Source organism: Lissotriton helveticus, chromosome 9, assembly GCF_964261635.1.
Source record: "Lissotriton helveticus chromosome 9, aLisHel1.1, whole genome shotgun sequence".
In the NCBI taxonomy this organism is placed as follows: domain Eukaryota; kingdom Metazoa; phylum Chordata; class Amphibia; order Caudata; family Salamandridae; genus Lissotriton; species Lissotriton helveticus.
This window is the reverse complement of record NC_136070.1, coordinates 627,300,434-627,317,936: the sequence shown is the minus strand read 5'-3', so window position 1 is coordinate 627,317,936 and position 17,503 is coordinate 627,300,434. Positions and strand designations below refer to the sequence as shown.

At 44.8% G+C, this 17,503-nt stretch overlaps 1 protein-coding gene across 2 annotated transcripts in view; it reads right to left on the bottom strand.

The window, feature by feature from the left end:
• LOC144781709 (cytochrome P450 2F3-like) overlaps window positions 1-17,503 on the bottom strand; it is a 970,074-nt gene that overhangs the window by 277,418 nt on the left and 675,153 nt on the right. The window contains exon 1 of one of the 2 annotated variants that reach the window (XM_078660684.1): window positions 6,298-6,432. The exons of the other annotated variant lie outside the window; for it this stretch is intronic. The gene's annotated coding sequence lies outside the window, so the exon portion shown is untranslated. Of the gene's footprint in view, window positions 1-6,297; window positions 6,433-17,503 lie in introns of those variants that run through there. 2 annotated transcript variants of the gene reach the window in all.

Sequence of the window (17,503 nt, the reverse complement as noted above, 5' to 3'; positions counted from 1 at the left end):
CAATAAACCCACCCTGATGCCAGGGTTGGATTTATTGAAAACGTACCCATAGGGCACCAAAGACGAGCCCCATTAAAACATAACAACCCTGGTGTGGGCTCTGACCACACCAGGCACCCTGGTACCACCAGCTTCCACCAGACATGTTTCTGGGCCCCTATGTTAAGAGCCCTGCTCTCAGAGGCCAGAAAGAAAGCATATCCTGTGTGGAGGTGTCACACCTCCTCCCCCAGGATGGGCACAGTGCTCGAGAGGTAAGCTTAAAAGGCCTATTGCCTTTGTAATTTGACCCCAGCCTTTGCTACTAGCAACAGATGGCAGCCCTCGGTTCGAACCCACACTTTTGGCTGGAGAACCAGCAGGAAAACCTATTAAGAATAGGTGGTGTGCCCCCTTTGCCAACTCCATCCCGCAGGTACTGGAGGCAAAGTTAAGGACACTTTTCATCTTGAAAATGATGGGACTTATCCAATCAGAGCTAGCACTATGCCCCCTTCCACAGGAGAGTCCACCTGACCCGTATGGCCCAAGTACAAGTGTCTCACAAGTCCTGTGAAGGTTCCCCAGTGCTTCTGAGCATGAGTCCACCGTGGGCTGACCCCTGCCAAACTCCACCCTGACGCCTGCAGCCTCATCTCAAAAACTCCCGCTGACCGCGACCTGTCCTGTAAGCTGTTACCAATGCCCAAGGAAACCCCTGCACTCAAAGCCCCTGGGCCTTGGGGATCCTCACCAATGGTACCCCTACATCCTCTAGCATCTCTACTTACCTTGGCAGTTCTGGGTTTCTTCGTCCGGCTTCCTGTCCTGAGCCTGCTGCCTTTCTTCAACCTCAACCTTTTGAATTGCATTGTGCGCCCAATGCTGTGTTGGCTCTCTGCACCCGGCCCCCCCTGTCCTGCTGAAGGTGTAAGTTTGGAGCTGCCTTGTGCCCCCCCTTGCACTTACCTTTATTCCAGGAGATCGATCCCAGACACCGCTTCACTCACCTGTGAGCAGTGCATCTTCAAGAACCTCCAGTCTCCATTGGTTAACATTGGGCACCAACCACAAATCTGATCTCTGCACCCAGCCGCCCCTGTGCCACTGGCAGGGCAGTTTTGATGCCATCCTGATGTTGACCTGAAACCCTGAGGACTGGAACTGTAAGTTGTGTACTTACCTGAAAAATAGCATTCTTGTTAAATATTTTTCCTGAAAAATGTACTTACCTTTTCGTGAACATATTGGTCTTACAATAAATCATGAAAGAAGCTTATTTTTCTAAAATTGGTGTGGCTCTCTTTTTTGAATTGTGTGTTATTTAATTTTCACTGTGTGCATATTTAGGGCCCGATGTAGGTCACCAAATACCGGTCGGTAACGGCCGAATTCAGCCGTTACCGACCGGTATTTGATGATTGAGATGTAGGGGCCATTATTTTACAGATTCGGTAAATTTACCAAATTGGTAAATTTACCGATTCTGTAAAATACCGAATCGGTAATTTTACCGATTCTGTAAATCCCAGATGTAGGTAGCACTGTTTACAGTGCTACAGGCCTTCAGAATTCGGTATTTTATCACCCAATACATTTGGGTGGTAAAATACCGAATTCAGGTGTACATGCACATCTGTGCATGTACACCTGTGCCATGTGACACACAGACATGCCCTTAGGGCATGTATGTGTGCCACATGACACACAAGCCTGGAATTGGGGTGCTACAGGGTGTCAAAGTGACACCCCGTTCACCCTTGCAGGATTCGGTATTTACCGAATCGGTAAATACCGATTCGGTATTTCCCATTGATTCCTATGGGCTTCAAGGCCCATAGGAATCAATGGGAAATAGCGATTCGGTCTTTACCGATTCGGTAAATACCGAATCGTACAGATTCGGTCATTTATTACCTACATCTGCCTGCTTCCGATTTACCGACTCTTAAATACCGAATCGGTATGATTCGGTATTTAAGAGTCGGTAAATCGGAATTACCTACATCGGGCCCTTAATGTCTTACACTCCTCTGTAGTAGTCCTAAGGCTGCTCGCCCACACTACCACAAATAGATCACTTTGGATTGCATTGAGCCCTTTACACTTCTGGGTGAATCGCTGGGCTCTGTGCATGTATAAACACTTAATAGTATACATTATACAGAGCCACATTACTACACCTCTGCAGTGTCCCCCTATGTTAGGCCCTTGAACCCCTTTTCACCCGACATCTTCCTAAAGTCATCCTTCTGTATATCTCAAACACCATCTCTTTTTTCTTCAGCACTGTTTTCACTCTCTCCTGCATGTATTGCTTTTCATCTCCTTCATTTTGTCATACGCCAAGCACAGAATCTGTCCACTTAATTGTAAGCACTACTTTTTTCCCCATTTAGTGCTGACTATATATTGGTAGCTGTGAACAGGGGCGGCCCCTCCACAATGGCGGAGGGGCCGCAGAGGCTCAGAGCCAGCAGCAAAACACTAAAACGATATTTCAATATTGTTTTATTTTTAAGATGCTGGGAGGGGCAGGCCGAGGCATTAGAAGGGGCGGTGGAGTCTAAGGTGCACTCCCTAGGTGCTCATGTGTGTTTGACCGGCCGCCTCAGGCCAACCAAAACTCACATGTGCATCTAGGTTTCTCCAGCCTGGCTGCATTGAGCAGCTGGGTTGGAAAAACCCCACAGACTCCCTGGCCTGAGCAGGGCATCTCTCTAGGCTGCTCAGGCCAATCCTCGCACTGAGTAGTGTGTCTGAAAGGACAAGGAGCGCCAGCGGGAGGTGGCCCGCAGCGGGTGAGCGTAACTTTAAAAAAAAAGAATTAGTTTAAACACTCCCCTCCGCGCCCCCTCCTGTGCTCCCCCACTGAGCTCCCTCTCCCCCCCCCCGCAACCCCTCCCCTGCCCCTCTTCTTTTTGTATATGGTGGCCGCCACTGGCTGTGAATCTACTTTACAGACTTTCCCGTAGTGGCATTTGGGACATGTGTGACCATTCCCCTGTGTACTATGGCGAGAGGCCAAAGATTTGAGGTGCACACCTTTATTACCAACTGGCAGGAACCGTGAGAAACTCGCACTCCCTTCAGCCTCAGTTCAAGGGCTCTTAATTGTCCCCTGTCATAAACACTCAAAAGTAACCTGAACTCACCCTTAGGACTGGAGGAGCCACAGTTTGCACACTGCAGGAGCAATATGATGCATGATGAAACTACAATAACATTACATCTGGAAAAGAAAGTACTGTATTGCAAGACAAAATAAAATATGTGAAATGTAAACAAAGACTGATTCGCTGATATAGAGTGCCTAAAGGGTAATACTTAGTGAGAAAACAATCTGGGGTTTCGCCAGAAAAATTGAGGGCATGAATAAAGAGCCCAGTAGTGTCCTGTTTCAAAATTGGCTTTGACCCGCTTCACTGAAAGCCCAGCTGCCTGCACTTCACATGCTAGGACGCACTTACCCTCCCAAACTTGAACTAATGGTGACTAACAATTGCACTCAGCAGTCACTACTAGGCTGTGCCCTGACTGAAAGATGATATTGGGGTATTCCGTCCCATACACCTCCCTTGAAGATCAGGCCCAGGGCGGTTTACAATTAACAGATTTTCTGGAAATGTAGAATAAAAGCAATTGTGGCAAGTCGGATGGAGATTCGTTGGACACGCCACTGGGGACGCCGTGAATGGGGCGTTCATATTGGGGCACTTTAGCATTCCAGGGGATACTGTAGCGGAAATAGGAAAGATGTTGATACGATTAGCTGACCTAATGGGAAAGGGAGCTATGTGCCCTTGACCAACTTTCATACTGCGTTTTCTTTTAGCATAATTATAATGTTGAACACACCGGTGGAGAGGGCTAGGGAGGGAAACAGGGGAGAGCATGTTTTGCAACCGGATGGGTGCTTTGCTCGAACAACTCAATGGCGCATGGACTAAGAAAAGAAACATGCTTGTCTGAAACTGTAAAGCGGACACTGCATATTATAAAAAGATAAATATGTCAGGAAAATGGTGGACGATACTATTGAATTTGGTCTGTATGGCGTATTCAAAGAAATGCGAATTTGAAGACTCGAGTATAAAACCAATTGCATTGTTGTGAAACCAATGTATGTTGTTTGTTGGGTGAAAATCAATAAAACATAATTTGAAGGAAAAAAAAAGCAATTGTGGCAAAGTGAAATGGAGAAATGTATCCATCAAATTTTGCATTAAACACCATAGGGCAAAGTTAATATTTTTTCATGCAACACATTGCCACCACCAAAGTCACTGCGCTGCTTTACCTGACATTGAGAAAGCAGAACAGTAGCATATCTCCCAATATATGGTGCTGATGCTCTCTTCTTATTTGTGTCCCCCACTTTGTACAGTAACAGTACACATGCAAAGTTAGAAAAGTTCTTGTTCCTACCTCAAGGAAGCATATATTTCTGGCACCAAAAACCATGTGTGGTTGCTTGGGAATGTCCATGTATCACCCATGGGACACCCCTTTAATGTTATAGTGCAAAGTAGCATGTAGAACTAGTTGTGTTACTTTCATGCAACTTTCTATCACATAACAAGTCTTGTTCTGGAAAGTAGCTACAGAGTCAACACTTTGCACCAATTTGCATCACTTTTGTTGGCTTTGCACTGATGAAAATTGTTGTCAAATCTGGCCCAATATATATATATATATATATATCACTTGAGATGCTGTATAATGAACAAGTTCTGGAATCAAGAAACTTGGCATCTCTTGCCTGTTTATTTCCAGTCCAACAAGTTCATACCAAAACGTAGTTACAGGGTGTTTAAATACCAGTAAGATGACCACATCAGTATTGTATGACATTGTACACATCATTTCAGTCTGGGCCTCTAATCTGTAATGTTCCAAAATTGTGTAGCAAGAGTTTGAACTGTATTTAAGCATTGTGCGCTATACAATACGTTGGCAGCCATTCTATTCAGGTTGTTAGTGCCTGTGTGATGCTTCAGTGTGAGTTGGTGTGCTCCTCTCTAAAGCGGCAATAATTTTTAACCCTGTTCTTGATAATATGCGCCAAGGTTTGTTCCTCTCTATCCTCGGTACCCACGTCGCTTTGTCCTGCATATTGAGGGATTTAACCCCATGATGGGGTGTACACTGAATCATCCATGGGTACTGTTTAAAATATAATTTAATACTACTAATAATAAAGCTAATAAAAAGAAAAGTACAAGTTTGCGGCACACTTTACAACCCTGTTTGTCTCTAGCATACAGTAATGATAAATCATTTGATTCATTTTTAGGTCTGGCTAAACAGCTTTATCTGTCTGATAGAGCTTATGTCACTACTATAAAAACATAATACAATGGATTTCAGAGGATTAGACATCTCTCACCTCGGTGGGCTCATGTATCGCCTCCCTCGCCCCGCCACCTCGAGACTGCTTCCATTGAAATGCACGAGGGCTTATTTTACACCTCAAAACTACAATAAGTCGTTACACTTCTTGTCACACAAGGATTCTTAACACAAAACAATTCACGTTTTCACTACAGCACATGGAACAAAGGCATTAGTGTAATGGAGTTGTCAGTACTCAAGAGTGTGCGTGGCTCTAGCATGGCACTCTAATAGCTTTTATTTTTGCAGATTGGGAACTGACTCCAGGATGGTCGCGAGACATCTCACAAGATCAACAACAAAAGCAACAACCTTGCAAGACTTTGGAGTAACAAAAAGGAGTAGCAATCGCTATATAAAAGAGAAGAACACCCCGCTGCTATGGATGCAGATCGTTACAACTCATGTACGCCCTGGAGGATGCGTGTGTTGTTGTTGCGGGTTATGCAATCCCTGTGTAAGTCTGAGACTCATGATTAAATCCGCGTGATCAAGCTTTTTAGTTTCCATCATATTAACCTATAAATCTCTGCCTTTGCTAATACATGCAGAGTGATTGGCGGCCATCGCTGGGCTCACATTTCTTGTCTCATTCTTCACCTCAGTGGCTCATGCTATGAAATGAAATTAAATGAAAAATTGCACTTGTATAGCGCGTAACTACCCGGAGGCCTCGCAGCGCAAGAGGCACAAGAGGTCCACCAACCCCAGTCACTCTCCACCTCTGTTAAAAACACAAAGAAGACCCTTTGTTTGCCTGTTTTCCTATGCCACTCTATGCTTTTTCGGGGGTCCTCCACGCTGCCATTAATGTAAAAGGTTGCCAGGAACTCTATGGGAAAAACATTGCTGTCACTGCATCACTTCTAATCCAGTCTGGAGCTTTGCTTGCTTTTCTAAATTGCACCACCAAAGTAAACTTACTGTTTAAGTGTCCGGCAGCCTCTGCAGATGCTTTCTGATGAAGGAGGTGGGGAACAGTTCTGTATTTCAGAATGGGAAGTCCTCCAAAGGCTGTGTCACTCTTTGTACCTGAGCCTCTCTTCTTGTCCCGCTGCTGCGGATCCGAGCGATTTTATCAGCTGAGATTGTAACTCCACCCTTCCTGGAATTTTATATTGAACACTTTCTTTTCATTGCACACGTTTTCCAGTCTCAGCTGTCAACATCCCGCTTTCTCCCACCACATCTCCCACCACATCGTCTCCATTTGAAGGGAGGCAATAAAGAAAATGAAAGTGTGAAAGGTAAAGTATATTTTTTAAATGGGATTCCTGGCAAAGACTGCAGGAAATAATTATAGATTGAACATCAGCACATTCTGCTAGGGCATGCTGTAACAGGAACATACGACATTCTACTAGAGCCCCTTCTATGGATTACTTTTTTGGTCTCTCAAAAGACAGTTTTCGCTGCCAGGTACACCTATTTCTAACAGTATTTAAAGCATACCTTGAGTGGGCTTTGGGACTGCCATTTGTTCATGCTTGAATGGCTTTCTTGCCTTTATCAGTTTCATGGACCTCATCCAACCGCTTTTCTCACAGTTCATGTGCTTGTCCCACTTCTGGATTTTTTTTTAGTTTCGCTGTGTTTTGATAGAAGAATTCTAGCCTTCAACTGGGTATATACGAAACCAGTTTTTCCTTTTATGTTTTTTTATAGCGTTTGAAATTAACCCCATATCAGGTAGATGTTGTCACTCTCTTCACAACAGAGCTTTCACATCTAGCGGAGGATCCTCTGTTTTAGTGAAGAAGCTTCTCACCACTAAGGAAAGCCCCAGCCCAGAGCTGAAAAATAAAATGGTAATAAAGTTCATTTATTTCCAATAAATTTTTTAGCAACTAACCCGTCCTGAACTGAGTGTCAGGACAGGGCGGGGCCAGTGCTGCTGAGTGGCAGTAGGGAGCTGTTGACTTAAGGTTAAAATTCGCTTGTCCCTTTGGCCTGCTGTCTTGCGACGGCCAGCCCGACGTGCAGATTGAATTTCTCTAACCTAGCTGTCTTACAAAGCTGGGTTAGAGGAAGCGCAGGCCTCCAGTTCTCTTGAGAGCGCTGAGTAAGGCTGCTCCTTCCAATCCTTTGATTGGTTCAGATGCTCCGTCCATCACCACCCCCTTTTGTACTGCCTTGGCCGCCATAAGTTGGCAGGGTATGCTCAGACGTGAGTCCCTTGCTCACTTTGCCACTGGATTCAAGCAAGCCAGGCTGAAGACGGCTGTAATGCCAGAAACCGGTCCTAGGAAGCTTGAATCCGGTCCAGGGAAGGCATGGCTTGGCAGTTCGGGCTGGACTGTTCCCATGAGGCACAGGGTCAGACTGATTTGCATATGGCCATGTCTGAAATGGGGTTGCAGACTGGGCTAAAGAACGGTAATGGATTAAACCCAGATCTGTTGACTGGGTGTGAGTGTTTGATTGGTTCAGATGCTCCGTCCATCACCACCCCCTTTTTTACCGCTTTGGCCGCCATAAGTTGGCAGGCTATGCTCAGACGTGAGTCCCTTGCTCACTTTGACACTGGATTCAAGCAAGCCTGGCTGAAGACGTTGAATCCGGTACAGGGAAGGCATGGCTTGGCAGTTCGGGCTGGACTGTTCCCATGAGGCACAGGGTCAGACTGATTTGCATATGGCCATGTCTGAACTGGGGTGGCAGAGTGGGCAAAAGAACGGTGATGGTTTAAACCCAGATCTGTTGACTGGGTGTGAGTGTTTGATTGGTTCAGATGCTCCGTCCATCACCACCCCCTTTTGTACCGCTTTGGCCGCCATAAGTTGGCAGGGTATGCTCAGACGTGAGTCCCTTGCTCACTTTGCGACAGGATTCAAGCAAGCCTGGCTGAAGACGGCTGTAATGCCAGAAACTGGTCCTAGGAAGCTTGAATCCGGTCCAGGGAAGGCATGGCTTGGCAGTTCGGGCTGGACTGTTCCCATGAGGCACAGGGTCAGACTGATTAGCGTATAGCCATGTCTGAACTGGGGTGGCAGAGTGGGCTAAAGAACGGTGTTGGATTAAACCCAGATCTGTTGACTGGGTGTGAGTGTTTGATTGGTTTAGATGCTCCGTCCATCACCACCCCCTTTGTACCGCTTTGGCCGCCATAAGTTGGCAGGGTATGCTCAGACGTGAGTCCCTTGCTCACTTTGCCACTGGATTCAAGCAAGCCTGGCTGAAGACGGCTGTAATGCCAGAAACCGGTCTTAGGAAGCTTGAATCCGGTCCAGGGAAGGCATGGCTTGGCAGATCGGGCTGGACTGTTCCATGAGGCACAGGGTCACACTGATCTGCATATGGCCATATCTGAACTGGGGTGGCAGAGTGGACTAAAGAATGGTGATGGATTAAACCCAGATCTGTTGACTGGGTGGGAGTGTTTGATTGGTTCAGATGCTGCGTCAATCACCACCCCCTTTTGTAAAGCTTTGGCTGCCATGGGGTTGGCAGGGTATGCTCAGACGTGAGTCCCTTGCTCACTTTGCCACTGGATTCAAGCAAGCCTGGCTGAAGACGGCTGTAATGCCAGGAACCGGTCCTAGGAAGCTTGAATCCGGTCCAGGGAAGGCATGGCTTGGCAGTTCGGGCTGGACTGGTCCCATGAGGCACAGGGTCAGACTGATTTGCATATGGCCATGTCTGAACTGGGGTGGCAGAGTGGGCTAAAGAACGGTGATGGATTAAGCCCAGATCTGCTGACTGGGTGTGAGTGTTTGATTGGTTCAGATGCTCTGTCCATCACCACCCCCTTTTGTACCTCTTTGGCCACCATAAGTTGGCAAGGTATGCTCAGACGTGAGTCCCTTGCTCACTTTGCCACTGGATTCAAGCAAGCCTGGCTGAAGACGGCTATAATGCCAGAAACTGGTCCTAGGAAGCTTGAATCCGGTCTAGGGAAGGCATGGCTTGGCAGTTCGGGCTGGACTGTTCTCATGAGGCACAGGGTCAGACTGATTTGCATATGGCCATGTCTGAACTGGGGTGGCAGCGTGGGCTAAAGAACGGTGATGGATTAAACCCAGATCTGTTGACTGGGTGTGAGTGTTTGATTGGTTCAGATGCTCCGTCCATCACCACCCCCTTTTGTACCGCTTTGGCCGCCATAAGTTGGCAGGGTATGCTCAGACGTGAGTCCCTTGCTCACTTTGCCACTGGACTCAAGCAAGCCTGGCTGAAGACGGCTGTAATGCCAGAAACCGGTCCTAGGAAGCTTGAATCCGGTCCCGGGAAGGCATGGCTTGGCAGTTCGGGCTGGACTGTTCCCATGAGGCACAGGGTCAGACTGATTTGGATATGGCCATGTCTGAACTGGGGGGGCAGAGTGGGCTAAAGAACGGTGATGGATTAAACCCAGATCTGTTGACTGGGTGTGAGTGTTTGATTGGTTCATATGCTCCATCCATCACCACCCCCTTTTGTACCGCTTTGGCCGCCATAAGTTGGCAGGGTATGCTCAGACGTGAGTCCCTTGCTCACTTTGTCACAGGATTCAAGCAAGCCTGGCTGAAGACGGCTGTAATGCCAGAAACCGGTCCTAGGAAGCTTGAATCCGGTCCAGGGAAGGCATGGCTTTGCAGTTCGGGCTGGACTGTTCCCATGAGGCATAGGGTCAGACTGATTTGCATATGGCCATGTCTTAACTGGGGTGGCAGAGTGGGCTAAAGAACGGTGATGGATTAAACCCAGATCTGTTGACTGGGTGTGAGTGTTTGATTGGTTCAGATGCTCCGTCCATCACCACCCCCTTTTGTACCGCTCCTTCCAATCCTGGCACTGCTCTCATGCTGGTGAGAGCAGCGCCAGGATTGGTTAGGGGAGTTGGTTGGGTCCCGCTTTGAAGCCTGCCCTCAAAGACCAAAGGAGGAGGACGTTGTGTTGCGGAGGAAGGTAGATCTATTCTTTTTTGTCCCCGCCCCATCACCTTCGGTACATGCCAGTCGCCACAGTTCACATCATCACTCACCCCCACAGAGTCTCATCACTGATCACTATCACCGGTAACCATTACACTTGTGCTGTATAGACAAGTGACTGGTTCTACCTGTCTATAGAAGGGTGACTTTTCAAAGAACATACAGTTGTACTCAGAGCCTCAGTAATGACCATCACCATCAAAACCCAGTATTGGGATATATATTTAGACCAAAGAAAGCAAGAAAATGCATTAGATTTACAAAATTGAATATGCAGGTTTATATGTAGTATCCTCATCGTCTTTATGACGTGCAACAAGAAAATAAAATCATGCAGATTCGGATCGGGTGGCCATAATACAAAGACTTGGGCTTTTCAGGGTCCTGAAACAAAAGCATGACTTCCTCCTGTTTTTGATAAGATTATTCGTACTTGTGGTCCTCTGGGCTCCGAGGAGCAGGATTCGTGTTTCATATTCTCTTTGGAACAACTACCTGTATATTGACAACATATTAGTGCCTTGAAAAAGTCATTGAGTACAACGAAACAAGAGTCGGCTGGTGTTCAAATCGAACTGTACAAGAAATGGAATAACTCATTAGAAATTAATGGAATCATCGGTCTATTGCATTCATTTTACAACCATTGGAGTTCATTTTACTAATATATGGACCTGTCGAATTGACGGACTATTTACAATTCACTTGATGGTGCTCTGGTCATTTATTATATATTCTCTGTACATTGGGGGATTTCTTTTATATACTTTACTCTATTGGGATAACATAGTGTCAACTGTTTCACCGAGCACACTTTACTGTGCTAGCACATTTATAGGCCACAGTCATCCTTATATTTGCTCAGAAAATAAAATCACAGTTGAGATTTTTCTGCCACTGTTCTCTTCTACTTTCAGGAGAAGGAGACATGTAAGTGCATCATAAATCTTTGTTAAATAGATATTGAAAGGGAAGTGGTGAAAACCTGTGGGGAACTTGCATTTGACTAAGGTGTCCCATGGCTTAAGTCCCTGCAGTCTGCTAAGGTAAAGACGTTTGTCTGTAACAAGGGGCCTCTCATAATGGATTGAAATACTGTAGTTTGGTACAGCAGCAATTTGTGTCTGACTGAAGGGACCTCTATTAATGGCTCATGGTACTGCAGGCTGCTCTAGTAAGAATTTGTGTCTGACACAGGAGACCTCTAGTAACAGCTTAAGATACTGCACCCTGCTACAGCAAAGACTTATGGGTGACTCAAGGGACCTCGAGTTAGTGGTATTAGGTACTGCACCACTCATCATGAAATTGCTGATTGTAGCTTTTCAAGGGATGTGATTTTGCTCTTTAAAAACATAGCTAGAGCGAATGATTTTGCTTGTTGCACTCCCTTTTTTCAAAAATGTTATGAGTTATTTATTCTCATTCAGATCCACCTACCATTAGAGCTATAGACCCTTAGCCGCAAATAAAATCCCATGGCTTTGAGACAAAATATAAAAGGGAAATATTAACCCTTAAGACAAGCTGCTGTGGATGTAATAACGTTTGAAACTATTTAAGTTCTCATTACTTCTGAAGAAGAGTGCTGTCATAGATTTATTCATTTAAGTATCCCACATATGTTTGAGGACTTTAAATCGTGGCAGTGGAATAATACTATGACTTCAATGGTCCTTATATCCTTCAACCCAACTGACACAAGAAAAAACAGCCATTGATCTGCTCACTGACTGGAAATTGGTTCACCTGTTATCTCTAGTTTGAATGAAATGCAGCCATTTTATGAACAGATTGATTCTCCATGCCTGGCCAGCAACAAAGCACACAGACTCAACTTCTTTCACAACAAAACAGAAATCTTTATGTATCTATCGTCCTTGTCCCGTCTTCTTTAAGTATTAGCCAGCGATCCATGCTTTTTTACTCTGCCATCCCAAAAATAGAACTCTGAGATGGCCATGGCCATCAAGGATGTCCGATGAGGCTTCTAAACTATGGTGCTAATACCTTAGACAATTGGCTGCATCAGATCCCCTGTACATCAATGTACTATGAAGGATCCAAGAAGAATCTAGAGTAGCGTCTAAATGACGAATATTTTCAAACATTTATGTAAGTGATTGTTGGTCTCTTCATGCTGAGAAATGTATTCCCATATCTTTGATGGATCTTCTCACATTCTGCTATTGGATCCTATTTATGATGACAACGAGTTGCACCTCTGTTTTACAACTCATCTGCCTCAGCATACTGAGGCAAAGTACCAAGACGCTTGTGTTATATAGCTGCGAACTCTGTGCCCAAAAAAAAGCTCTGATATAGGTCAGAATACCTTCAGAAGAAATAACTAGGTGGTCGAGCTCTTAGGCTAGGAACGCATGTGATGGACCACACTAAAGTCAAGACCCCCAGATGAACTAAACTACAACCTTTTCAGCAAACCTGTGGAAGCTAATCACTTATAGTGTATTTTTTAAACTAAACTACGTACAACCAATGGGCACTGCCACTCTCCTTTCATTTATTCCACATTAACTACCTTTCCTTTTTATTTCACCTCTATCTGAAGTAGCTGGAAGACGCATAGCTCTATACAAAAGCTCTAAATGAAATAGTCTCATTAGAACACTTCTTTAATTTTAACTTCTTCAAAGTGTATAAATAATTAAAAAGTCAACAAATAAGTCCCAAATGACTTCGAATTTCTTGATTTCCTATTCCTTTGAACAGCAGCATTTTTCTAGAAATGGAAATTATTTTAAATATTATGTCTATACCTAGTAATGTTGGTGAATTAGAATGTTTCCCAACACTTGTAGCCAAGAGATGTAGCCAGCAGCAATCATCTCAATAAACATTTTGGATCTTATCTAGCTAAATGTCTGTCTGGTTCCCCGATTCCTAGTATTTTTCTATGTGACGTAAATATAGACTCCCAATCAGGGCCGGTTTCAGGGCAGTGTGACCGGTCGCACTGGGCGCGGAACTGTGGAGGGGCGCTGGCCTCAAAGGGAGGCACTGTGTTTAGAAATAACTTGTAATTGGAGAGATGGGAGGCACTTATGCCTAGTGATAGTGAGGGAATTTAAGGAGGTGGTCATGAGATGTGGGGGTGCCAAAAATAAATATTGCACTGGGCGCCACTAGTGCTAAAGCCAACCCTGCTCCCAACTTCGGCAATCACAACCTCTCAGCAATATCATATTTTGGTAAATTTCCATAACACACTTGTCCACGTACCAATATAATAACAACTCAAGGACTTTAGATCAACAGAAAGGGACATTTGTTTTATTCTTTCCTGGGGTGAAATATTAAGCACATCTTATGAAATTAGTTAGTCGTTAAGGGGGAGTTCTTATAGCATTACATTTAGATACCAAATGACTAAAGTGTCTAAAAGTGGAACGCCACTGGCTTTTTCTTGATTACTAAATAGCCCACATATCAGAGATGCCTATCTAAGGAACAGATTGGAAACCTCTGGAAGAGAGCGACTTAGATAATGAACGGCTGAGCTCCAACACTTATAGAACAAAAAGCAAACACTGATTTCTGTTAGAAACCTGAAATCTTGTTTCTAACCTAAAATCTTGTCACAAGCGAAGGTATAGTCCTAAATATTAGTTACAAAAGTAGCGATGTACCAAAATAACTATGTTAACATATCTACTACCAAAATGTTGGCTTTCGATTCTCGACTGTAAATAATATAGAAAGCATAAAAAAGTGTTCACTACCAACATTTCTGCTACAATGATATAGAATTTAAAAAATAACAATAGAATACGAAAAATATTGGGGGCCAGTCCGCGGGGGAGTACAGCTCCCAATATTCACTGCGCCAAGAGGCACCGCCATTGGCCCTGCCCTGTCCGCTGCCGCAGTGCTGAAAAGTGCATTAGCATTCCCGAAACGCGGGACACGCCCAGGCTGGCCTCTGCCCAAGACCAGGCCCATCTTCACCCGGGAAGTGGTTGGGCCACCCCTCTGCTATCGGATCTTTCATGGTATGGGGGACTGTACCATTGTTGTGGAGCCAAACAGTAGTGTTCAATCTTTTGTGGATCATTTCCCTGTCTGTATTCTTGGTTCCCTTTCTAATTCTGAGTTGGACACCTAATTTATATTGCTACATTATACAAAACAGGAGAAAGAAAGGTACCTGAGTCTGCTATGAGTCTATGCTTCCAAAGGAATCAATCGCATCTACTAGCAATAGCAATGCTCTGAAAGAAATCGACCACCTGATTGGGGTAGTCAAATAAATCTTCAATCCTGCACCCTTCTCCCCCCCCCATTTTCAACATTACCAAGCGCTAAAGGAAAAACCATAGGCAGAATATTTACGCATTGTGGGAAATTACACAATTTGGTTGGCCGCCAGCCAGGTAAGATGACAACCTCCACAAATGGGTGTGCAGTAACTGTTCCTCTCCAAATAGAAACTGGTACAGACTTTAGAGACAGTCTCTTATGAACCGGCAGATCTGTACTCCATTTTGGATGCACAGAAATCTGAGACCACATGCCAGACCCAATGACTGTTGAATCCCTCCAGAAACCTTTTGACTCCCTAGCTATCCTTAGTGGTCGCAAACATAGTCAAGTTTGTGAATGTCCTAAAGGCAGAAATTGAGGAGCTAAGGTCTCAGCTCAAAATTCTAGCAGGTGAATTTAACGCAATTATTCCACTACTTCAGCAGCTGGTCACCGACTACCCTCAACCTCAGTTTACCTTAAACCAGCAGTCAACAACAGTTTAAAATGACCAGAGCTCACACCCATCTCAGGGGGACACAGATTCCACCTGTTCTACCAGCTTGTCAAATGAGGCAGAGAGGCCACCCTGAGTCTACAGTGACCCCTTCTTCATCCCATTCCACACACAAGATAATCCTCCGAAAGAATTGGGCAGAGTTTTCCGAACGATGCCTGGCTATTTGCCCAACCTGTCCCTCAGCTTCCAAAGAGCATCTTTCTCAGATCTATATTCACCCCTGAGCGTCCTCCATAAGTGTCTTTTAATCCTCTCTATGGAATCCGAGGGCAGCCCAAGAAAGGTTTTTAGTGATGCACAATGTTCCAACATTACATCAAGGCACCAGTGATGACTAACAAACCTTAGCAAACAAAGTGATCCATTCAATCCGATCTTTTCATAAATGCTCATCAATTATTTGTACTCCAGGACATTGTCGCTCCTGGAGAGGGGTTTGACTTCATTGAAATGTTTCTTTCTGCCCAAGTCATGGGAGATGTTCTAGCTGCATTGGAGATCCGCTTTCCATATACAGTTCCAATGGGAATCGGTCACATGTACAACATTCCCTCTAAAAGGCCCAGCACTTAGCCAACTGCCCAAGAACATTCGTCTGTCCTTCCTGAGGGCCCCTCTGCAATCAGAGTTGTGTAGGGACTGACTTTCTTCTTCTGACTCTCTCCATCTAAACGGCTCCTCTCCCAATAATGATTCTTGGAATATTCTTTCATGTAATACTCCTGACCTGAAATTAAAGCTCTCAGATCCATCATGTGGAAACTTTTTAGACCTGTTTGACATTTGCCTGTTCCAGGAATCTTGGTGCACGGAGCCTCTTTTCAGGACTGATTTTAAGAATATTTGCTGTTTAGCCACTACACAAGTGAGAGGCTGTCCTGCTGGCAGCCTGATTATATGGGCAAAGAATACTCTAAACTACAGAGATGGGGGGGCTTTGTGAAAACTCGCCTGATTTACTTGGTCTTTCACTTTCCATGGACAATCATCCTGGTTACATTTTTTATGTATTTAATAGGTCACTAGGGTTGAAAAATAAATCTGCTATTCTCACCAAAGTTGAGCACTTTATAGGTAATCTTCTAGCAGGTAAGCCATTAATAATAGCTGGTGACTTCAACGGAACACTCAAACCACTTGACAATTCAGGAGTAGGCCTAACAGAAGAAGAAGATGCAATGAGGTGCATTTCAAAGTGAATTATTCCAAAAGCTAACAGACTTTCTGTCTTCTCAAACCAATGCCTGGGCTTGGCCCTGAGCTTGGGCCTCAGAGCCTGTAATGACAGATCCTTGTCTGACCAAGGTAAAGCCCCTACCTTCAAGAGACATAATTAATATAGCAGAATAGACTATATATTACTGTCCCTCCAGCTGTGATCGTGTATGGGAGACATGACAGTCATAGACCAGGAGGGTAGTGACCATAACACTCTTAAACTCGATCTGAAAGGGTTATGTCCCCTCATCCGGAAGCGATCAAACCAAATCTTTTGGGTGATGCCACTTTATCATATATTAAAAAAGCACTCAAAGGGGAGCATGTATTTGGGCACCCTAACCTCAGGAAACTGGTCTATTCCAAGGTTGCCAACACACTGAAAACTATGAGCAGTCCACCTTCCCAAATGCTAGCCCCTAATGTCATACTTGCATGCCACAAGGAACTGTTCTCAATCTTGAGAGACCTACTATCTAGAGAACCCAAAAGTCCCAAAACTAAGGTCACCCGGCCATCATGGTTTACTGACCAGTACAGAATTGTTAAGGCCTTGTTTGTACAGTCCATAAAAGCTAAAAACAGTGGAGGAACCTCCATGGCACAGAGGAAGTAGGAGATGACATTCACTAAACTGAAATGGCAGAAAGAGTTCTGGAAATACCTGGTGTATACGGCCAAATCAGACGATTCCAAGACCTTTTGGGGCATAATTGTACATGGCAGCTATCAAGCTGTTTCACAAGTGGACTTCCATATTCAACCACAGGTGTGCATTGAACATTTAGAAAGGCTCTATTCAGAAAAGGGAGCCATTTGAAGCAAGGCTATAAGTCTGCGGCCCAAACACAGAATTAAACAACTAGAACCACTTGAGCTATCTATTAAGGAGTCCCTTGATACCTGAGCCCCAAGAAAGGCTCCTGGCCTGATTGTATTCTGGGTGACTTATAAGCAGCCAAGCTAGGTTTATGGGGCCCTTATATCAATGTCCTCTCAAGCACAACCCTGGATGGCAGTCCTCTACCAAAATCTTGGCAGACTACCAAGATAGTAACCATATAAAATAAGGGCCAGCGGGACAACCCCTGTAATTATAGACCTATCAGTTTAATTGCTGGACTACAGAAGCTAATCCTAATGGCATCTCCTGGGATAACCTTCTGATTGGGTTACAGACAATCATATCCTATCGGACCGACAAGCTGGATTCTGA